The following is a 25,914-nucleotide window of genomic DNA, read 5'->3' as shown; positions in this document are numbered from 1 at the left end:
TCGAAATCATCTCTCATGGGAATAACACAGTGGAAAACAACTTAATTGAGACTTTCAAAAATATTTTGAAACCTCCCCATTCCTTCCTGATCTGCAAGTTTTTTGTTTGTTTGTTTGTTTGTTTGTTTTTTAACAAGTTATTGTATCAGTCTAATTAATTGAACTTATTTGCAAACAAAGCCTTTGTGTTATCAACAATAATTAATGGTGTATAGCTCTTTTAACACATTCAAGATACAGCCACATAAATCTTAAGAAGTTAATAAACAGAGCTGTCACTGTAAATGCAATAATGTGCAGACTTCTCTGTGAATACTTAAGAACCAACATGTGCAGATTGTGATAGTGACAGGAATGGCTTCCTTTCTCCTCATCCTTTCATTTCTCCACACTGATAAACTGGAATGAGCCTCTTCATTCACATAAGAGAGAAAGTCTCAGTAGCTTCTAAGCTTTTAGTGAACCTTGCCACTAAATGAATGACAGTTATTCAAGTATCATTAAGGTGTGCCACTTACTGCAATAACTGCCAAAATGTCTCCGTGGCCAGTGTCAATGTATGACTTCTAGTAGCTCTTATTGTGGATTAAGAAGGCATTTAAGACACTAAGGTATGCTCATCACCTTGAACAGTAAAATACTCTGGTATTTTGGGAGAACTACATAAGGACACGTTGACTTATTTAGTTGTATGTCAAGTGATCATCATTAACACAGTAAAACTTATTTATAAGATTTTTAAAAAGAGAAGTAAGAAGAATAACAAGATCATATGAGGCTTAAATGAGGCTTTTACTTTAACAATCACCCTAATTCCAAATCCTTCCAGATACACACTATTCAACTTCATTAAAAAATATGTACATATATATATATGTATATAAATATATATATATATAGTTTCAAATTCACTTGGAGGTCATTAAAAATTTCATTATATCTATTATGTTTACAGGAAAGACAGTGAGTTGAAATGGGCTGATCCTCATTTGTTGAGGTTGTCCTGGTTTCAGTTAATAACAAGTTAATAAGAAAATAGAGTTAATTTTCCTCCTAGTAGCTGGTAGGGTGCTGTGTTTTGGATTAGGGTAAGAAGAGTGTAGATAACATACTGGTGTTGTAATTGTTTCAAAGCAGTGCTTACACTAAGCCAAGGACTTTTCAGCTTCTTGCTCTGTCCTGCCAGTGGGCAGGCTAGGATTGCAGCAGGAACTGGGAGGGGACAGACCAAGACAGCTGAACCAAACTGGCCAGAGCTGTACTCTATACCATCTGATGTCATGCTAAACAATATATAGGGGTGTCTGGCTGAAGTGGGGGGGCTGGCTGCTTGGGGATAGGCTGGACATCAGTCAGCAGGTGGTGAGTAATTGCATTGTGCATCACTTGTTCTGTACACATTATTAGTAGTACTATTATCATTATTATTATTATTATTTTCCTGTCTTAATAAACTCTTTATCTCAACCCACAGGCTTCATTTTCTCTCCCCAATCCCAGAGAGGGAGGGCGGAGGGTGAGCGAATGGCTGTGTGGTGCTTAGCTGCCAACCAGTTTAAACCACAACAGAGGTTAACATTTTTTCTTTGAAAACAAGAGAAATATGTGTAAAAAAGAGAAAAGCATAGCATATCTAGAACATGCAGCTGCCACTTATAAATTTATTGTTGGAAAATAGCAGGGTAAAACAGAAAGATGCAAATATTTTAGCATTCCTAATAAATTCATTTTCTTATTGGAAAGCTATATGTTTGTAACCAAAAAGAAAAAGAAACAGCTAATTATTCTGCACTTATAAACATGGAACAGATGAGTAATATGCTGTCTTGAGGCAGATTTCTTTAAAAGACAAAAGCAAGGTAGGCAACAAGAAAAAAAAATATATATAATTTAGGCTGTAATACAGAGGAGGCAAGGAACAAAAAACACGTCTCATAACAGGTAGTGCTGGAAAAGAGATCTCAAGTTCAGAACCATGAAAATCTAAAGAAGTCACTATGTTTGTCAGAATCCTTGGTAAGTCTCATCCCTCTTGCCCACGCATTTTCCTCCTAAACCTAACTGAAAGGTTTAAAGTAAAAATAAATAAATAAATATCTAATACTTTCTAGAATTAGTCATTCATCAGTTGCAGTCAATTTCTTTGTTTCTTACTCCTCTTGTTTTCATGATGCAGTGTTAACACAGTTCCTAGAATTTATCAATAGCTGATTTGATTTGATATGAGCTTGCTTTTCTGTCTTTCATTTCTGTTAACCCTATGACACATTTAATATATCAAGCTGTTCTGACCTGTTGCACTATGCACAACACCTATTCCCTTCTCTTCCAATCAAACAAACAGTTGTTTATGAAAACACTTTTTTTTTTTTTTTTTTTTCCCTTTTTACCATGAGGAAGAAGAAATATATACATTTATTTATTTATACATTTATTTTGAAGTCTCTAACATTAAAAATGTCCTATTTCTGCTATGTACTCGATCTGGCTGGGATGGAGTTGACTTTCTGAAGCAGCCCATACAGTTTTGTGCTCTGCGCTCATAGCTAGAACAGTGTTGGTATTGCACTAATGTGTAGGCAATTGCTGATCCTTGATGGCATAGCATCAGGACGCTTTCCAAATCCCCAGAGCCAGGAGGCTAGGGATTGGCAAGAAGTGGGGAGAGGACATCACTCTAACCTAACAGCTGCCTTAGCAGAAGCTGACCTAAACTGACCAATGTGATATGCCATACCATGTAGTCTCACACTCACCAAAAAAATGGTGGAAAAGGGGCAGGCAAGGTGAAGCTGTTGTTACAAAGATGTCTGTTCTCCCAAACAACCACTGTGTGTACTGAGGCCCTGCTTCCAAGGATGTGGTTTAACATTGTTCATTGATGGGAAGCAGAGAATTTTTTTTTCTCTTTCTCTCTGTGCTTCGATGCAGCCTTTGCTTATTTGTTTCATTTGGTTTTGTTTGTTTGTTTTCCCTCTTTCTTTTCCCTTAAATTAAATTATATACATGTATATATATATATATATTTCTTTCTTTTTCTTCTTTCCAACATACTCTATTCTTCCTCCCTCTTTTAGGTTGTAGTGGAGTTGAACTTCTCAGTAGGGTAAAAACACCACATCCTATCAGTTTAACATATTGTGGAAATAAAGTAATGAGGAAAAATAATTACTATGTTTCTGTAGCACCTTACAATATCGTGCTCTTTATGGGTAGAACTAGCAAATTCCACTTTGACTATGTAGTTTATCTTGCCTTTTCTAGTTCATTGTCCTGTACCATAAATTCTCTAAGTATGCTTTTATTGTCTTCTCTTCCCCTTCACGTTTTCATAAGTGATTATGCAATTCTACACTACTTTCCCTACATCATACAGCTCATTAATCTGATACATGGGTGGCAAGCCAATGTAGAGATATAAAACTACAGTTGCTTTAAGGGGATGTGCAGCTAGATGAAACGTTGGTGAAACACATTCAGAGGTAGCAACACATTGCCTCTGACAAATTGTTTCTGACAAATATCACCATGGAATTGGTTGATAGAGTTGACAGAACTGGAAATTAGGTTTTGATCAGACTCATTAAAAACAATGAACACCTTTCATTTGAACCAAAAGTCCACAGATAAAGGGAGAAAATATTTTTAGAGATAAGGGAATTGAAATACCTATGAAGCTAAGCACTTTCAAAGAGTAAGACAATGCCAACTTCTCAGAGAGGACTTAGCACATGGGTTAGCCAACTTCCAAAAAAAACCCTTCCATTTCACCATATATCTAGAAACCCATTTCAGACTTTGTGGATGACATTCACACATACATCACTGATGTTGCTGTTTTCCATTTCCCACCTTCATGCAATCACTGGTAGAACCTCTTCTCCCCTAGACCGATCAATTTCTTTTTGCTGTTCATCTGCTGCATCAGGAATGGTTTTCTTCTCTTTTCTTGTCTTGTCTTGTCTTGTGTTATTATTTAATGTATTTATTTATTTATTTACTTACTTATTTACTGTTTTCCCTGTTTCCTCTGAGGAATAGGAATGCATTTTTATTCCTTTGACTTCATAGCATATCCTGAAAACCACAACTCTTTTAATAAGGAAAGGCATGTGTGGCACAACCTGTGCAATATATGGGTGATAACTTTTCCTAGCTGTTTTCATTCCATTAATTATTCGAGGTTCACTATATTAAAATAAATTCTGCCTTCAATCTGCAGAATGTCATGCTAATGGTTTTGCTTAATGGATTTTTTATCAGTATTTTAAGTCTTTGAATGCCAGACTGTTGTGGGAGATTAAGGAGACACAAGAGAAAATTTTGAAGTTGTAAAAAAAAAAAAAAAAGTTTAATAATAGTACTAAAAACAAACAAACAAAACAAGCACAAAATAGAACAACCAAAACAACAACAACAACAAAACACAATTATATTAAAAGTGTCTAATGTCCATATTCTATGGATGCTGGATTTTATTTTATTTTATTTTATTTTTTGAAAGACAGGAGGACCATTTGGGTTATTTTTAGAATGGTATTTACATGGAAGAAAAGTTAAATTCTTAATTCTTGGAACCACATCAAGAATTTTCCAAAATAACAGTTTAGTAAATGAGCTCAGAAAGGTATCAGAAACAGATGAAGGAAACTGTCAGAATAGAAACAGCTGAAATGGGATCAGAAAGAGAATGTCAATTGATAGAACATTTTAATCCAGGGAGAGCAGCACATTCCTGTCCAAAGACACTTTATTTATGGTTTATACTATTTTCTGTTGACAGTCCTGATATAATCAGGAAACAAAAACAAGTTAAGCTCCAAGTTAAGTATCTCTAAGGTAGTCCGTGAACTTTTTGTTTGTAAAAGTGTATTCATTAAGTCACTAGAGAAAAAGTCAACTGCAACAATTTCCATACATAAAGATTTTCAACAGGCTACCAAGAGTGCTGCCCATTATTTTTCAGCACAAATTTTCCTGTATACAGTAAACAAAAGCAGCTTTCAGGTTTGCTTCTTTTTATAATAGTGGTGTTAAAATGCAACTTAAACATTCCTCACTGGGCCATACAGCTCACCTAGAACCATCTTTATACTTGAGAATGGTTAAAGTTGAGTCCAAATCCTAATAATTTTATCTGTTTTCAGAGATTTTTCAGAGAAAGTTTTAGCTCTCTAACTAGAAGATGGCAGGGTAGACTGATCAAACTGTCCAGAACATTGGTCGGTTGAGGAGGATTTGTCAGATAATGACCTATTTGAAAACAAAAACAAAAACCGAAACAAACATGCAGCATATTAAGCATAATCTTAATTTCATTATTTCCCAGAATATCATATTTTATTATCAGGTTTTGAGCTGCATAATTTTATTTATTGTTGTTGCTGCTTGCTTGTTTGTTTTGTTTTGTAAAAATCTGTGCAAGACAGAAATATCCTACAGTTACAGGAAAAAATACAAGAAAATAAAAATTCAGAATATTTGCACAAAACAACAATTCTGCAACCAACAGTATATTTTGGTACCCACTTTTTTTTTTTTTTTTTAAGAATGGAATGGAATAAAAAATATTCTGTAGAAATTTTAGAAGAATAGAATAGAATAGAATAGAATAGAATAGAATAGAATAGAATAGAATAGAATAGAATAGAATAGAATAGAATAGAATAGAATATTTCAGTTGGAAAGGAACTTCAAAGATCATCTAGTCCAACTGCCTGACCTCTTCAGGGCTAACCAAAAGTTACAGCATATTAACATAACACCCAAATGCTTCTTGAGCACTGACAGGCCTAGGTCGTGAATCATCTCTCTAGGAAGCCTGTTCCAATATCTGACGACCCTCATGGTAAAGAAATTTTTCCTTATGTCCAATATGAAAACAACTTTCTGCCATTCCCTTATGTTCTATTATTGGTTACCAGGGAGAAGAGGCTGGCATCTCCCTCGTCACTTCCTCAAGAAGCTGTAGAGAGCAGTGAGGTCACCTCTCAGCCTTCTATTCTCCAGTCTAGACAACCAAGCGTATGCAGCCACTCCACATAGGACACCCCTTCCATCTCTTTCACCAGCTTTCTTGTCCTCCTTTAGATGCTTTAAAGTATCTTGACATTCTTTTCATATTGTAGAGGCCAGAACTGTACACAATAGTAAAAGTGAGGTTACAGCAGGGCTAAACACAGCACCTCTTTTGACTGTCTGGCCCTGCTGTGTTTAGTGCGCCCCAAAACGTAATCCCAAAATCTGATTAGCCCTCTTGGCTGCCAGGGCACACTGCTGGCTCGTGTTGAGCCTGCTGTTGATAAACACCCCAGCCCCCTTTCTGCTGAGCTGCTCCCTAGCCTGTTGTCTCCCAGTCTGTACCTATAGTTTCTATATCAGAATTACTTTGAAGTGCGTAAGACATGTATTTTTAGGTTTGTTTGTTTGTTTGTTTGTTTCACAATTTCCATGTTCTTAACTGATTTTTCTTTAAAAAAAAAAAAAATAATCCATCAGAAGAGTTTCATAGTAGATCTAACAAAGCATAATTTTCTGGGAAGGCATGGAATTGATTCTGCCCATCCATTGAATGTTTTCTACAACAAGAATAAACTTCTTGGTTTTAATCTAAACATCAAGGCATTACATACTTCTACGTATGTCAAGCTATCTACTCTGATGATCTAATGTAACTTGCACCCTATAATACGTAATTCATGTCATAGGAAGTGAAACATTATCATTTTTTCAAGGGTAAAAGTGACTTTACCATATTTACTATTCAAGAAGAGTAATGGATATTTCAGTTTCTAGTCTGAGTTAATAAATCAAATAAATGTTTATTTATTTATTTATTTATTTTTTGTAAAAATACTCTGGTAAAGTATAGCTTTGGTAAAAAGTTCATGCCAGCTGGAATGGAAAAAAAATATTAAATTGGGTTGATTTCAGATAATTTTTGAAAATACTTATTTTCTGATACACCTTATCTGCTACAGGAGAACATTTCCCAATCATTTCTTCTCTTATTCTCTCAGTTGGAAAAGCTTTGCCTCTGGCTCACATGTTTTTAAGGCCTAGTTATATTATAGGATACACTTGTAAGGACATGCACTTTCCAGAAAGGTTAGATGAATGATTGAAATATAAAGCCAGATAAAATCAGACTTCATAGTAAACAAAATAACACTGTAGCAATAAGATGATAGCCAAAACACAGATCTGTACTATCATTTGAGATGGCTTGGGGTATTGTGCTTTACCCTTAGCTTCAACTCTAAAAAGGTACAAGTGTCTTACTAGTTCTGGGTCCTATTTACCTGCTTCCTGTCTTATATTTTCTAGTGCCTTTAAAATAGTACTGGTTGCCTGTATTTGGGCAACCAAGCCCAGAGGCTGGAAAGTAACTCAGTCAGATAGCTGAATGTAAACAACCACAGGCTCACTAAGGTGTGTGTGGGGGGCAGGGGGGTGAGGGGGGGGGGCGGGGGGAGTTGTGAAATGAAGACTTGTAAGAATCAACAGAAATCAACAGGCACCTAATCAATACAGTCAATGGAGGAAAGAGCGTATTTGAAGTAGAAAACTAGTGGTGAGACTCCACTGACTAAATATTACAATTTCAGTTTAGATGGCTAGTGCAGTGGGCACTACAAGTAAGCATAATCTATCTTACAATAGAATGTGTGTAGATATGTGTGTATACGTATCAGACTACTAGAGATAATTGTAAAGGGAAGGTTTAGAAGACTGTCAAATCAGAACAGTTTTAAACTATAAGACAACTTTTCTAACTTAACTCTTTAACTAGACATTTTTTGTTAATGATTAGTTCTTACCCAATATTAAGCAATGTCACTACATATACAAAACCTGTTATTTTTTGACACTTAAAGGCTCTTGTGAGTATGCCATACCACAGAACTGATGTGTTAGCACTGATACATAGAATCATAGAATCATGGAATGATTTGGGCAGAAAAGAATGTTAATAATCATCCATCTCTGCACTCCTCTTCCCAGCCTCCTCCGATGTCACTAGCATGTGTAGTTAGCAGTGGAAGGTAGGCTCATAGCCACATAGGTGATCAGGCTTGAGAGCTGTTCAACAGGAGAACAAGAGAACTGTTCAGCAACAGAAGTATATTGCATAAATTCTTAATCTACATGTTCCTGTCTAAATTACTATGCAGCATTGGTAGAAATCCCTAAAGAATTGCCATTAGATAGAATATTTATTTTAAGAAAAGGTTTCCTGTCCAATCAAAATTCTTTGGAGAAAACAAAATATCTTTAATCCTTTTCTGCCTTTAAGGATATCACCGAAGAGGTCTGGGAATCAAGTTCTTCTATGCATGCTGCCTAAGGCAGTAAACAGATAAGAGCAGATCAGATTACTGTCTCTCTATGGTCCAGTGAAGTTGTTGCAAATCAATATTGTAATGAAGTGTTATACATACACTCATCTTTTCCACCAAGAAGTCATAACTGAAATGATTAAACTTAGAGTGTGTTTAGGATATCTGATAAAGAAAAGTGTAGAAAGTTGCTTCTTGAAAAAGGTGCATCTCTAAGAACTAAAATGCAGGAAATTAATGGTTTCAGAGTAATCTCTTTTCAGTGATGCTTTTCACTTTAATATCTCATATGTGCTAAACATTTTGAAAGTGAAAATATTATCTGTTCAAGGAATGTCCTTCAAGGGATGTAAATTACACACTTGAATGTCCTTCAAGTGTGTAATACAGAAATAGAAAGATGGAAAGGGTTTTAAAAATGAATTTTATTATTCATTTACCAAATGAGAAGATCTGAATATCCACATTCAGTACAAATGAATATGCCATAATAGGGAAAACATAAGTTTATTTGATCCTTCAGTAGTAAGAAATAATGCAACAGTGGTCATCACTACAGTACATAGGCATTTTTTATGTCACTATTTCCACTATTTTACTTATGTCACTATATGTCACTATTTCCACATGAACAGCAGGGAGCTGGTTGACAGTTGAGCTATAAAAACATGCAAGCAGTGAGAACTCTGTTGCAAGCTGTCCCTTATTAATGTTAAAAGAAAGGGAAGTATTACAGGGCTGTTATATTGCTGATAAGCCACCAGATCTCTATTTATCTATTAATTTACAATATATATTTCTGTATGCAAGAGTTTTGTTTAAAAAATCTATACACTATATTGGAACCAGAGCATTGTCTTCTGCCAATGACCTACCTCTAACTTGTTAGAGGTAGTCAGAAAGTATTAGAATAAGTCTGGAGAGATTATCATGCTGCTATGTAACTGAACTGTCTCTCACTATCACAGCTTTATAAGTATGTTTTTTCCCACTGTTTTTGTTGTTGTTTGCCCTCATACAATATATAATAATAATAATAATAATAATAATAATAATAATATATTATTATTATGATATATTTATTATTATATAATAAATATATTATAATTATATTATAATTATAATATAATAATAATAATAATTAATATAGTTATTATTATTATTATTATTATTATTATTATTATTATTATTATTATTATTATTATTATTATTATTATTATTATTATATTATACACAGAACTAGCTGCAATGGATGTGCTAATATTCAGGCTTTAGTTGAGTTCTTTATGCTTTTGTGGTATGTTGTCTTTTTACAAGTCATGGGAGTACAATTTCCCCAATTTGACACTACAGCTGTGTTTGTCTTTTTGAGGAAAATTGTGTTGCAAAGGTTATATAACAACTGAAAGATCACAGAAAAGCTCAAAACTCCTTCTCAACATTGCTCCACCTGTCTTGCCAAATTCTAAAATGTTATAATTGGACCTAGTTAAGAATTCTAGTATGGTTTCATGAGTGTTTAGAAAGATTGAAACATATTATATATTATTTTTTGTTTTCTTTAGAACAATAAAATACAATACTTCAAATTTGAAAAATTTGAACTGTGGAAAGACCATTTCAAAACATGTTAGTAGGCAAAGAAAAAATAGATTATTGCCTACTTTTTGTCTGTGTTGGAGAATCTGTACATTCACATACATTTACTTATATTTTATATAAACGGAACAGAGTCCTATCAGTCATTTCCTTTGTGATATATTTCAAGCAGTGTAAAGAGGAAGCAACGTTGTTTTGCAATATTGTTTTGGCTTAATTAATAAGCTACTGTTAACACTGGAAACTCAACTGATGAAACTGTGGGTAACGTTAAGGTGTAACAATATTTATAAAATATATGTATAACATGATGATATATAATAAGAGGTTTTTAGAGCATATGTATATATATGTATCATTTTTGCTTAACAGATGAATAAAGAGAAAATACAAATTTATTAAGCAGACAGCTCATCTACATATACTTACTAGTCTACTTGCACCATTAGGGAGGCAACTTATTTTGGTGATTTGAATGTAATAGCCTTTGGTGTAAATGTGTTTTTTGATAAATCTGTAAACCTGTATATGAGTTCCCAGATTTTCCTTGTTCTTGTTCTTGTTCTTGTTCTTGTTCTTGTTCTTGTTCTTGTTCTTGTTCTTGTTCTTCTTCTTCTTCTTCTTCTTCTTCTTCTTCTTCTTCTTCTTCTTCTTCTTCTTCTTCTTCTTCTTCTTCTTTCTTTTGTTTTTTAATAGATCCTCTTTCAGTCATCTTAAAATAAACACACAAGTGTCAAATGAACCATCTGTATTTTCCTGCATGTCTGGAATCTCATCAAGAAATCTCCTCTATAACAATATATCCTCTCACAAAACTTGGCTAACTCACATGCTTAGATAAAACCTTGTTCTCTGTCCTAGTATGAGGCATTTTCAAAAATTCCACAATTTTAATGTAGGATTAGGAATAGGAAACAGCATATGCAAAATAAAACAGACTGAGAAGGCAGAGGAAAATCAGGTTACAGGTTACAGAAGCATTGTTTTGCAAGAAAGGGAGTTTTCTGGGGTTACTTGCCATTTTCTATAGATGTATCGTGCATTTTTTTTTTTTCATGGTTCTTAATATATATGTCAGTACTTTCCATGAATAACAATAGGGCATAATTTATTAGGGCAGGGGTTGATGCTTTTAGGGTAGAAAATGCCATGGTGGACAGCAGGGAAATATCTTCAGATAAATCAAGAGATTATGATAGTACTCGGATGCAGAACTTTTTTTTTTTTTTTTCCACAAAAAATTGTCTCCAATTTGACTACTCATTGAGCAAAGTGATATAAAAAATTTAGACTGACAGTACAGTCCTGCTGATTTGTCTTTCCAATTAGTTTTGTTTTCAGGATATTTGGAGAAGACAGAAAAAAAGAAGTGGAAGCATGAAAGCTGAGTTTGTTAATAGTTTTCTTTTTCCATGATACCTTTATTTTCTCTTGTTTTGGTCTCCTCATGTAGAATTCATGTTAACTTAATGCGGATGTTTGCATGTCTGGGATAGTCACACAGGACACTTTACTTAGTTGACAGTGAGAAGGAAGCAATTCTGCAGTTCAATTTATCTGATCTATTTAGACATCTATGTTGAGATAAGATGAATTTGTCTCTGGAAGTGCCTATTTTTCTCCTTCTCTATTGGCAATAAAGAGAGTATGAAGTCATTAGATAGGATATACACGTTTACATTGACATGTCTAAGCTAAGTGAGACAAATCCCACCCTTGTGCTCAACAGGATGAATCATGTCAAAGCCATCATTTAGAAGAAATATATATTTAGAAGATAAATGACTGAAAATATCTTCTATTTGTCTGTTATTTAGACTCTCCATGTTTTATGACACTGACTTTGAATGCATATTATTTTTTTAGTTACAGACTCTCCTTTATATATATACATATATAGATATATAAACTTATAGATAACTGCTTTCTTATTGAGTATTTGAAGTACTGGAATTTGGACTGACAATTTTTATGCAGCATTGCATGGCATAAAACAAATGAAAAAAGTAACCCACAAATATTACAAAATTTAATATATATATCTATCTGTAAAAGATTCATATATATATTCATATATATATCATGACTTCTAATCTTTATTGGTTTCAAGGACCTAGTCTGAAAGAAGATAAGCAACTTTCTGGATGCCTGAATTAAATTTCTGATTAAACTCTCCATTTATGTTCTGTTTAATTTTGCACTTATTTTATTCTTTCTTGATTTTTTCATGTTCATTAAATATTCTGCCTGCAAATTTAAAATTATGTTCAATATTACTATCAACAAAAGAGCTATTCTTAAAGATTCTGAGCATGTTAGTTTCCTCAAATTTAATGTATTCCTTATCCACTTTTTTCTTTTTTTCTTTCCTTCTTTCTTTCTTCCAAAAGCTGAGGTGAATAACATAACGCTTATGAGAAACTGAGATACTGTTTCATCCTGTAAATTATCATTTGTAGAAAGTCCAGTTTAAAACATCACAAGTATCTTTAGGTACTTAGAACAGAAAAATAAAACTTTCCATCCACTCTCCTGGAATGTGTACGTGCGCGCGCACACACACGCACACACACATATTCTGTAGTTAGAGAAAATATTTAATTTCAAACCTCCCTATGATTCTTATTCCTTTGTCCAGTTTTGAAAAACTGATCTGATTACAGGTTGGTAAGAGGTTCTCTGTGCCAGAAAGCACAGACTGATTTTATAAGGTAATATTAATTTCTCCCATCTATTTTTTTTTTTTTCTGTGATACTGAAGCCACAGTTAATTATTAGTATAAAGGAAACAATGTGATTATCTAAGAATACAATAGTAGTTTCAGTTGCTCACTGAAGTGAGTTAGTTACTCCAAGTGAGTGAGGCAAGTGAAATTATAAGGTCCCCTTAACAGTCTAGCATGATTTCAGTCTGTCAACTGAATCATCAGCACATCAGTCAGACAAACGTTTAATTTCTTATCAAATCTGTAATACAGTCACTCCAGAAAACTTCATAATATAACTAATAGAGACATGAAACAAATAGAAGATGCAAGAAATTCTTGGGCTTTTAAGGAGCCATGTTCTCCAAATAGTACTTAACATTTCAGGCTGTCTTAGTTCTGTTAGCTCATTGCCTCAGTAGTGGGAAGCTAATACAGCCTATACATAAATAACAATCTTGATTTCACATGCACTTAAACAATTCCATGTATAGATGCACTGTAATGTACAAATTTTTGTCAAGATGTTCATGAGGAAGCACTTTATTCTGAGTATCTTTTATAAAGACATTGGCACAGTTCAGGTAGATAGAAGTGTAGTTTGAAAGTAGAAATAATATTTTCTGATGCTTGATCATCTCATTGAAGTTTAAATCTTGGCTATACTCTGCTACCTGTAGAAAGGAAAGATGGCAGATCTGTGTGTTTATACATATTTCATGGTTGGTATGGGGGAGGAGGAACACCCATAGACTTGCAAAAAGTTGAGGAATCTTCAAGCATAAAAGTCCTGACCACCATAAGCACAGTGAGTGGATGTGAAGTCCACAAATGTATCATAGAATCATTTTGAAATGATTTATCATTTCAAAAGGTCCAACCTTTCCAAACCTCCAAAGGAAGAACAGGTTCCTGTAAACAGAGGCTGTATGGAAGGCATAGCAAAATGATAAGACTGGATACCCTTTACAAGGCCCAATGAAACAAAATAGTGACACTAACTTTGTATGTAATAATCAAATGCTTATTTGGGAAGAAGGTTTCCAAAGCCCTCAGCAGAAACTTCCCTGAACAAATCATCCTCAAGATAATTTTGCTTGCACAAAGGAAGAAGCAGAAGTGCACAGCTTGGAGCAGGATGTGAGGACTTGTAGCTGAGTGAAGTGCAGGAAGCAGGGTCTTTTCCCATTAGACAGTCTCATTGCTCCTCATCATACTGCCCCCATCACTGCTCATCCAGGAAAACCACATTCTCACTAACAACACAGAAACACAGATTTCACACAAGGGTCCACAACATTACATCTATCACTTTTTTTCGGAGTGCTCAAAAAACTATAAGGATGTATTGTTATTTATACTTTTCAGATTTTTACAGAGGACCTGGACTGAAATCAGATACCAATTTGTCTAATTCTTGATAAGAACCGAGTTGCCTGTGTGTTTAAGCCTGGGTAATGCTTCCATTGGGAGGTAAACAGTCACCTTCAAACTGGCATTTTCTGAATGTTCTGAATACTTTTTAGATGCTGATCAGTACTACTCAGGAGTTGAACATGAAAGATGGCTTCTACTTGTATTTTCTATGCAGCGATATTTCTGTTCTAGGTTTTCCCTATGAATCAGAGTTATGCTATTTCTTCTACATACTGAACTGTCACCAAGGCATTCATTGCTAAAGTGTAACTCTCTCCCATCCTGCCTTTCCCTGGCCAGACAGCAATTCAGAGAAATTTAAGTTACAAGAGCAGAGCTAGTAACTTTGCAATAGGAGAGAATTCTTCAAATAGGCAACTCTTCCTGTAACTAGCTTTGCTTTAATGCTGTATGTCTCTAAGGAGACAGAACAAATTCTATGTGTCTGCATTTCCTCTAGCATTTGAGATAACTGTTACGATAAAATCCTGGACTATGAAGCACTGCTCTTTTAAATCATTTAATAAAATGAATAGAATAGCTTTATGATGGGATGTTGACTACCTGTTTTAAATTCAAAATGCTATTGACTTCTTATCAAGTTGGAAAGACTTTTTGCCTCCTTTGGAACAGATCTTTTTTCCAGCTGAAATAGTGTGGTGAGCCATCAGAGATCAAAAGTTTACTTACAACTGCATTCTCTCTTGCTGTTTTCCAACTGAGAATGAGAAGTAGAAAATTTTGATTTGTGGAAATATATTTGTCACCAACACATCAGATAACCATTTAAACTGGTGTCTACTTTCAATTATTATTTAACTATGTTAGTTTAAATATTGCACTATTGTGATGAAAAAGTAACTGGTCTGCATAGTGATTTTATTTGAACAGCTTCCATTAATACTTAGTCTCAAGCTCTAAGATAAAGCTCTAAAATTAAGCTAATGCAATATTGAAAATATGAATTAAGTAATTTGCAATAAGTAAATTAGTATTATCAATGAAATTCTTTATTTAAATAATTTGCTTCATCAATTCTTTGTCTTTTTGTTTGTTTGTTTCTTTGTTTTTGTTAATCTTACCTTTCCTTAATTGGAATTTGATCTATATAATTTTTTTTTTTTTTTTTTACAACTACCATAGATTTCACTATTGCTGCTGAAGCTGAAACCCTTTTTCTTTACAAATCAGAAGTCCATTTCTGATGAATCAAACTCTCTATAGTCATTTAGCACTATTGTTCAGAGTAAAACAAATTGCTGTATACACATAAGCAAGTTTTGATGCAAGTTTGACTCTAGTACAAATTTTAGACATAAACAATTGATAATTTCAGAAAGAGTTTTGACTCAGTAAAACTACCTGAAGTATTTCAGTTAAGCATATTTCTTACCAATGGAGCATATCAATGCAAAATCAACATCTGCTCCCAGTTCTTAGTTCACTGAATTGTGAGAGTTCCTGTACTTTTCTTGTATTCACCCAGAATGACATTTCTCAGTACAATTTACTGCATGCATATTGTCTGCAGAATTTCTGAAGATATATTGATTTTCTTGTTGTAATTTCATCTGCATAAAAAAATCATAGATCCAAAATATCCCAACAAGCAGTTCGTAGGGTATCATATACTTTTGTTTGGTGAAAAAATAGAAAAACAAACAAACAAAAAGGTTTTTTTAATTACCATTAATAATTTAGCAGCAACTACAGGATTGGCTGCCTCTACAAGTTAAACTTAAACCTCCTTCTCTTTGTGTCCATCCAGCTGCTTAATTTAAGCTATGTGGCTTGAATTATTTATTTGGATAAATATTAAGTATGAACACATTAATTGTGATGTCAAGTCAGTAGTTAATATCCATTTATGGTTAAAGGTAATAGGAAAAGACAGATGAAGTAATTGTGCTATTATCTCAAGTGGAAGGAGGTACTTTTGTGTATTTTCACTTTCATTTGGTAAGAAATGAACTTGTATGATCTTTTTTTGCTTAAAATCATACATTTCAATTTATTCTTTATTTTCAAATTTAAAAAGCTATGTGGCTATGTAAATAACATACAAAGGAGAGGGATAAAAGGGGAAGGGATAAAAGGGGGCTGGGGGGGGTTGGGGGGGTTGGGGGGGGGGGGAAATGGAGAGAGAGAGATGAAAGATGAATTTTCCATCAACCCAAAAAGCCAGTTCACCCACTTCAGCCATCAGTCTCAATATTGCTGTTTCCAGTAGAAATGTGGATACATGGTTGCATGTGAAGGGGTGGGAAAAGTATATGGGGGAAAAAATAGTTTCCTTTTGTGGGAATAGAAATGTTGTTTTTGAAGAGTTACATTGTTTAGAAGGAGGGAATGTGGTACTGAGATATGCTTACAGTAAGAAAGCTTAGCAAGCGACCTTGTAAAATGCAGACAATCAGACTCCTTAGGACAATTAGGTGAAAATCACGGTGTCAAGTCAAGTCAGATAAGTGAAGAAACATTACCACTTCAAGCTGTAAAAATGTCAAAAGAAATTTGAAATTTAACAGGCTGGCAACTGAAGGCCATGCATTGTTTGTGAAGCATCAGATGGATTGTGAACCTGGATTACCCACTCAGTGGGGAAACAGGGGAGGGTCCTGCCATCAAAAAGTATATAAACTGTGTTTTGGAACTAGTAGATGCGCTCTCTCCTGCTTGTGGGCGCCCGCCATTGCAATCACGAATAAATTACTACTTCACTGAGATCCTCACCTGAGCCTAAGTTATTGGCTACGGAGTGTTTCTCACACTTTTAAATGAATTAACATATATATATGTTGATATATATATATACACACACATATATATATGATTGTTGTTATCTCTTATAAACTTAAATATATTAAGCTGAGGTCCTTAAATTGAGTTTCCCATCTATACCATTGGATTTAACCAGATTATTATATATGGAGTGGTAATTCATGTCGAGAAAATGGTTGATATTAATAAAGAAGGGGGAAACGTGGGAGTGTGGCCATGGGGGTTGGAAAGTCCAGTGGTTGAGATAATATTAGACTCTTAACGATTAGGCCATCAGGAATATAAAAGAGTTTAGAGGGAACAAAGAAGGGTGATTCCGGAGACTTCATGCAGTCTCGGGTTGCTTGTTCTCCATCCTTTAAGGCATGGAAGTTTCTGGGTGTTTGCTGTTCTTGTTATATTCAAAGTTGTTTGACCAATGAAAAGTTGTTTTAAAAAGAACTGCTGTGGGGTGAAGGGTATAAGAGTGGAGCCTGCCCTCAAGATTAAAAAAAAAAAAAAAAAAAGGCAACGTGACGTGATGAGGTTATGTTATCAATAAAGAAGCAGAAAGAAGGAATGAAAAGGAACAGGCTAGCAGAATGGAGACCCGGATGAGAACAGGCACTTTGATCACCTCATGAAGATGGGTTCAGCCAAACTCAGCAAACTGCTGATATTGTATAAACTCACTTTAGGATAGAATAAAACTTGCGGTTAAAAATTAATGAGAACAAAATAGATGACATCTTGTTATCTGTCGACCTTCTGTTATGTTGAAGCATCTTGTTAATTGAAACATCCCGTTATCTGTCGACCCTCAGTCAGGCTGAGACTTGAGATAACTTGAGTCAACCTTCTGTTATGTCTTGTTAACTGAGACATCCCGTTATCTGCCAACCCTCAGTTAGGCTGAAAGCCAACTCAGCATTTCTACAGCTTGGAAAACAACTGATTCATCCTACCTGGCATTTTTTAAGCAAAAGGTGAAAAGTGCATCACGAGGAAGACCTACTGTCTTCCTCCCAAAGACCACTGCCCACGTCCTGAAGACCCTGGCCCAAAATTCTTGGAAGGCTTTGTGCAAGCGCAAGAACTGATAAGCTAATTAGCATACAAAGCGAGAGTAGGCGGGTTAAGGTAATGAATATGTATAGGCGTTAATAGAATATTCATTGTTTTTTTGTATAAATATGAGATAGTTTGTTACTTCGAACATGCATGATAGGTGGAGAGATCCCCTGTACATCCAGCGCTGCAATAAAGAATGTACCACTTAAGGAAATTTCGGCTTTGATCTTTTAATCACTGCTCAAAGAAGCTCGTACTGAAAGTCGCTGGAAATGGGCATACCAGAGCTGGAAAGAAGCTCAAGCTGAGAGAAGTGGACCCGCGCACACAACTGCCTCTCACTGGTAAGCAGTTGTGCATTATGGGGAATCATATGTCCTTAGAAACAAAGACTGTCCTGGTAGCCTTACAGCTTATTCTCCTTATTAAAAATTGGATAGTTTATGAGCCTGAAATACGGGACCAAACTGAGGTCAAGGTGTGGGACTCTGCAACTAAAAATGACAAGGTTGCAGTGGAATTGCTCGGCACCTCGCAGCACCTCGCAAGCACCCTCTGAGGCCTTAAAGAGCCATGTGGGACCACAGTCAGAAACGTGGTTTGCCAGATAATGAGGGAGCTGCGGGCACCTTTACTGATCCAACTGCTACGCCATGGGCCCCTCTGCTGCTACAGCCATCGAAGGCTTTTGCTGTTACGCCCCCTACTGACCTGGACGTGCCTTTTGACCCAGGCTTATTGGCCTTGAAAAGGATGGATATGCTTTTCTTCATTCCAGGAAGAATGGGATACATAAGGCCTGAAGACTGAGTTGCTTGACAACTTAAAGCAAGACATATTGTTCAAAAGGAATAGAAAATGGAGACTTGTATGTAATCAAGAAAAGGAATGGAAAATGGAGACTGTTAAGTCATGGAACTTAGAGGATTGTTTGTTACCTTTTCTGATCGTACATATGTATAGGCGTACTCGAGTTTAGTAAGTCATGGAACTTAGAAGATTGTTTGTTACCTTTCCTGATTGTATATATGTATAGGCATACTTGGGTTTAGTATGTAAAAGCAATGTTCTATATGTTTAGAATGTTTGATGTTCGTGTGTGCGTGTTGGTGGACCGTAGACTCCCTGCACACCCAGCGCTGTTTACTTGCCTTTTATACTTTTTATGAATATTTCTTTTATAAATATTACTAAATTCAGATTGAGTTGAGACTTCATTTATAACAAGATTAACAATAGAATTCTTGCAGTAAAATCTGGGAGTGTGACCGTGGGGGTTGACAAGCCCCAGGGTTGGTGATAACATCGGACTCTTAACAATGAGGCCATCAGAAATATGAAGAGTTTAGAAGGAACAAAAAAGGGTGATTGAGGAGACACCTTTCTGTCTCTGGTTGCATGTTCTCCAGCCTTTAAGGCATGGAAGTTGCTGGGTGTTTACGGTTGCCAGGCAAAGTTACTGACCAATGAATAGCTAGTTGAAAAGGACTGCTGTGGGGTGAATGATATAAGGGAGCCTGTCCTCAAGATGGGGATGCAACACAATACATGTATATAATGGAGTTATGTCATCAGTAAAGTAGCAGCAGTTACTGATCCTGAAAGAACCCTGGTGTCTGTGTGGTCATTACATCACAGTAAAATATTCTCAAAAAGTAACCAGGCTAGAACATTATGGATGTAAATGGTTCTGCACAGCTCATAGAAAACTCTCATTTTACTGCTTCAGTTTAAGAACTTCCAGAATCGTTGTGTTTTGGTCCATGCTTTCAGACTGAGGGAAGAAGAACTCCTTCTGATGATTTCTTTCACTCTACAGATAGTATGGGAGACCTTATGGTGTAATTAAGTCAAAACAGCAGGCAGTTAATAAAAAATGATATATTTTATTAGATTCTGGGAAGAAAGACTTTGTAAAGCAAGTATTTTTCACTTAGAGGTACTAGTTCAACTTCGTGTCTGTATCTAAGCCAGCACTATTGTGATAGGATTTACATTTCTTAATGGAGGATGCCACTGAAGGAGAAGATTTGGAAGACACAGAAATAAAGTGAGTTCAATTAGTATCTTGACCCTCCAGACAGACTGGGGGGTGGGGTGGAAGAGACTACCCTTTGGAGTACAACATATTATTGTTGTATACATATACAATATAATATGTTAGATGTACATATATTATAAGCATATATAAATATTGTTTTTGAGCAAAGATGTATGTTTCAGGTATATATAAATGGGGAAAACCTGTAATCACATTCTGGGAACTAAGTTAATTAGTTTATAAGATATAAAATATTAGTTTTATCAGATATAATAATAGTTTATAAGATACAAAGTTCATTAGTTTATAAGATATAAAATATTTATATTCTTGGTTCTTGGTCAGCTCACAACTTAGAAAAATATGTTATTATTATATCAATGCAAATGATTTTAGTATTATTTTTTTATTATTGTGTTTATCTTAGTGAAATCTTCCTTAATTAAACAATTATCCTATGCTTCCATGAAAATGATGATTTGTAACTCAACTTCGGACTGTATTATAATATTTAAACAATTTTTTTCAACATCATCTACCTAAATTAATTATACACAAGGAATTTTTTTTGCTTTATCAGAGATATTATAGTTCTTGAGTTTATAGCTTTACTAAAAAAGAAATACATAAACAAAGAATGTAGTTTTGATATTGTTATACAATTGGCAAATGTACATTTTGTGGCCAACTATGCTAGTTCTTGGGATTACATATTTGGCAGAAAACAAACAAACAAACAAACAAACAAAAAACAGATATCTACAGCCAAGAACTGTCAAGGCTTGTAATTGCTTTTCTGTGATATAACTGAAGCTAAAATTCATGCTTATTGTTTCTGTCAGTTTCTTGATCAACACAAACAAGCAGGAGAATCAGCCTGAACATGACTTGCCCCAACGCAGATAAAAAAATGGACAAGTGTAAAATTTTCTAATTTCCCATTGCAGCTGCAAGTGATTCTAATTTAAATACATAAATATAAAAAACAGAGAGGTACCTTATACTTCTAAAATACTAGTACTATTTTAAAGCATCTAGAAAAAATAATCTAAAATGTATTATAGTATATTGTATACTTAAATATTATGGGAGAAGAAATTTAAATATTTTAATGTTTCTTTTAGTTAGTTATGAAGGAATACCAAGACAGTACTAGTAGAAATATCTTTTCTCTCATATAATTATTCCTAGATGTTGATAGCTGTTTTGAATTAGTCTACACATATATGTATGTGTATAAGTTTCTCCTAGATATTATGTATGGCTTTTTGAGATTGCAATTTTATGAGAAAAATAATGCTTCATGGCATATTTTCGGGATATCTGTTGGGTAAGCAACAGAATTTGGTCATTTGATCGAGAACCTCGCAGGGATCGGCTGCAGCAAGGGCTCCTGGCAGGGAGCCGAACGAAGCCAACCCCAAACCCCCCAATAACGCGGAACAGAGCCACAGCCCCGCCCCTCCCCTCCCTACCTACCCCCCCCCCCCCCCAGCAGGCAGGAGCTGTGCTTGTCTGTGCTTGTGCCGCTGCCGCGGGCACTGAAGTGCTGAGGGCGCAGCCAGGGGTGACAACAGCCCACCCACCCCCGGTGCTATAAAAGTAGTCCCTAGGAAGCACCACAAACTGGACGCACTAGCAGGACTGGCTTGGCAGTTAGCGCAGGCAGTTTGCGCGGGGAAGTTCAAACAGGGCAGGGAGGAGAACCTAGACCTCACCATGGCGGGCACCCGTCGCAGAGGTTGGTCCGAGGCGTCAACCCAAACGGAGGAGATGCTGCCTCTCTGGGTTCACGTGGGCACCCAGGTGGATCCCCTGAGGGGAGAGGTGGCAGTCCAGACAGGTCACTGCAGGGAACTCTGGAATCTGGAGGCCCATCTGGGCCATGAGGGAGGAGAACGCTGTCACGGGTGCAGGTGTGCCCTGCTTCAGGGACTCCTTGAGCAGGTGGCTGGGCTGCAGTGAGAAATCAGCAGCCTGGGGGAGTCTCTGAGGGTGATAGATAGGAGGGGTCTCCCCGCCCCTGCTTTTGCTCGGCAACCCTCTCCTATGTCCCAACAAGGGGTAGAGGCTGCCCCTGTTGAACACATGCAGAACTGAGGGTTAGACTGTCCGCAAGAGACAAGGGGCTGGACCCTTGTCTCAGCTCAGAGCAGAAACAGACGTCTGTCCCCATCACCCATGGTGTCACCTACCCCCACGGTGTCCCTGGGAAATAGATTTGAGGCTCTGTCCTGGTTTCAGTTAGAACAGAATTAATTTTCTTCCTAGTAGCTGGTGGAATGCTGTGTTTTGGCTTAGGATGAGAAGAGTGCTGATAACACCCCGATGTTTTAATTGTTGCAGAGCAGTGTTTATACCAAGCCAAGGACATCTCAGCCTTTTGCTCTGTCCTGCCAACAGGCAGGTTGGGGGTGCAGTAAGAGCTGGGAGGGGACAGACCCAGGACAGGTGACCCAAACTAGCCAAAGGGGTATTCCATACCATCTGACGTCATGCTAAACAATATATAGGGGTGGCTAGCCGGGGGGAGGGGGCCGGACTGCTCGGGGTTAAGCTGGGCATCGGTCAGCGGGTGGTGAGCAATTGCATTATTTGCATTATTATTATTGCATTATTATTTTCCTGTCTTATTAAACTGTCTTTATCTCAACTCACGGGCTTCACTTTCTATTTCTCTTCCCCGTCCCAGAGAGGGAGGGGGGAGGGTGAGCGAACGGCTGCGTGGTGTTTAGCTGCCGGCCGGGTTAAACCATGACAGGCTCTCAGGGAGGTTGCGGAAGAGGCTGAGGGTCTGGACAGTAGTCCAAACCTGGGAAGCAACCCCAAGAAGACAGTCAAGATTGGGGGAAGTGCAGAACATAAGGATCAGGGCTGGATGGAACACCGCATTGTAACCTGTGCCACAAAAAAAGAGCGGAGAGTCCTGGTGATTGGGGACTCCTTGCTGAGGGACACTGAGGCTCCTATTTGTCGCCCAAATAACCTATCCAGAGAGGTGTGCTGTCTTCCTGGGGCACGTGTCAGAGACTTTAGGAAGGCTCTGCCACAACTCATTAAACTGGAGGACTACTATCCTCTCGTAGTCATTCAGGTTGGATCCCAGGAAGCTGCTATTAGAAAAATGAAGAATATTAAAAAGGACTTTGCATCCCTGGGGAGGTTGTTGAGGGGATCGGGGGTGCAGGTAGTGTTCTCCTCTGTCCTCCCACTGGGTGACTGGGATGCAGATAGAAGGAGCAGAACAGGACAGGTAAATGACTGGCTCAGGGGGTGGTGTCTGGACCAGGGATTTGGGTATTTTGATCTTGTGCCGTCCTTTGAGAGGCCGGGTATGTGGCCTACGGACAGACACTAACTGAACAAGTGAGGCACAAGTGTGTTGGGGAGCAAGCTCTCTGGGCTGATTACCAGGGCTTTAAACTAGGTTTGATGGGGGAAGGGAGGGGAGCTAGTGACAGAAAAGGGCTGGGGGAAGTTGTCACTGCTGTCACTGTTGAAGACAGGGAGAAACTTCTGAGCTCTTCCATAGGATTGTCTGAGGGCTCCTCAGAGAAGGTAGCCTTCCTGATCCCCCATCCAGTATCTTCTTCTTGCATCCCCCCAAGCGTAACTGCACCTGCTACTTCCCTAAAGTGCCTGTACACCAATGCACAGAGCATAGGAAATAAACAGGATGAGCTCGAGATTTGTGTTTGGTCGCAGGGCCATGAACTCATTGTGATCACTGAGACGTGGTGGGACAGCTCGCATTACTGGAACGCTATCATTGAGGGCTATGTCCTCTTTGGGAAAGACAGGCTGGGGAAGCGAGGAGGTGGGGTTGCCCTTTATGTGAGGGAGCAATTAGAGTGTACCCAGCTCCAGCTGGGGGAGGGTGAAGGACAAGTGGAGAGCTTGTGAGTAAGAATTAAGGGGTGGGCTGGTATGGGAGACATGATGGTGGGGGTCTACTACAGGTCTCTAGATCAGGAGGAGGAAGTTGATGAGGCCTTCTACAAGCAGCTGCTAGTAGCCTCACAATCACGAGCACTGGCCCTCATGGGGGACTTCAATTACCCAGACATCTGCTGGGTAAGCAACTCGGCCAGGCATGAGCAGTCCAAACAGTTCCTACAATGCGTTGAGGACAATTTTCTGATGCAGGTGGTGGAGGAGCTGACAAGGCTGGGGGTGCTCCTGGACCTCGTTCTTACCAACAGGGATGGCCTTGTTAGGGATGTGAAGGTTGGGGGCAGCTTGGGATGCAGCGACCATGAGATGGTGGAGTTCCAGATGGATGTAGGCAAAGGAAGTAAGGCTAAAAGCAGGATTGCTACCCTGGACTTTTGAAGAGCCAACTTCGACCTCTTCTGGGACCTGCTTGGGAGTATCTCATGGGATAGGTTGCTAGAAGGCAAGGGTGCTTGTGAGAGCTGGGCTACATTTAAGCAGCACTTTTTCCATGCTCAGAATTGGTGCATCCTGAGGAATAGGAAATTGGGGAAGGGGGGCAGGAAACCCACGTGGATGAGCAAGGAGCTCATCAATAAGATCAAAAGGAAGAGGAAGGTCTATGAAATGTGAAAAAAGGGCCTGTCCTCTTCGGAGATATAGATGTGTTATAGATGTGTATAGATGATCCGGGTCCTGCACCTGGGACGGGGAAACCCTGGCTGCATGTACAGACTGGGCGATGAGACGCTGGAGAGCAGCCTAGAAGAGAGGGATCTGGGGGTCGTGATAGACAGCAAGTTGAATATGAGCCAGCAGTGTGCCCTGGCAGCCAGGAGGGCCAATCGTATCCTGGGGTGCATCAAGAACGGCATCGCTAGTAGGTCAAGGGAGGTGATTGTCCCGCTCTACTCTGCGCTGGTGCGGCCTCACCTCGAGTACTGTGTGCAGTTCTGGGCACCACAGTATAAAAAGGACATGAAACTGTTGGAGAGTGTCCAGAGGAGGGCTACGAAGATGGTGAAAGGCCTGGAGGGGAAGACGTACGAGGAACGGCTGAGGTCACTGGGCCTGTTCAGCCTGGAGAAGAGGAGGCTGAGGGGAGACCTCATCGCAGTCTACAACTTCCTCGTAAGGGGTTGTCAAGAGGCAGGAGACCTTTTCTCCATTAACACTAGTGACAGGACCCGCGGGAACGGGGTTAAGCTGAGGCAGGGGAAATTTAGGCTGGACGTCAGGAGGGGGTTCTTCACAGAGAGGGTGGTTGCACACTGGAACAGGCTCCCCAGGGAAGTGGTCACTGCACCGAGCCTGTCTGAATTTAAGAAGAGATTGGACTGTGAACTTAGGCACATGGTCTGAACTTTTGGGTAGACCTGTGCGGTGTCGAGAGTTGGACTTGATGATCCTTAAGGGTCCCTTCCAACTCAGGATATTCTATGATTCTATGATTCTATGTGTTGTCAGGGGCTGCAGGGACGTGATGAGGAAGGCTAAAGCACACCTAGAGATGAGGCTTGCGAAAGAGATAAAGGATAATAAGAAGGGTTTTTTCAAGTATGTAAACAGCAAGAGGAAGACTAGGGATAATGTGGGTCCCTTGCTGAATGAGGGGGTGTCCTGGTCACAAGAGACACTGAGAAAGCAGAGATGCTGAATGCTTTCTTTGCTTCAGTCTTTGCTTCAAGGATACTCCCCCGGGACTCCTCACCCCTGACAATAGGACAAAGGGTCTGGGAAATGGAGGGCTCCCCCCTGGTGGACGTGGGAGTGGGCTCAACGCACACATATCCATGGGTCCTGATGGGATGCATCCGTGTGTGCTAAGGGAGATGTGATCGCTGAACTGCTCTCTTTGAAAGGTCCTGGAGAACGGGTGAGGTGCCTGAAGACTGAAGGATAGCCAATGTCACTCTGGTCTTCAAGAAGGGCAGGAAGGAGGATCTGGGAAAATACAGGCCAGTCAGTCTCACCTCTGTCCCTGGAAAGGTATTGCAGCAGCCTGTTCTGGATGCCATCTCCAAGCAATTGGAAGAGAAGAAGGTTATGA

Source organism: Aythya marila (assembly GCF_965140915.1).
Source record: "Aythya marila genome assembly, chromosome: 3".
In the NCBI taxonomy this organism is placed as follows: domain Eukaryota; kingdom Metazoa; phylum Chordata; class Aves; order Anseriformes; family Anatidae; genus Aythya; species Aythya marila.
Note: the sequence above shows the minus strand (reverse complement) of the source record.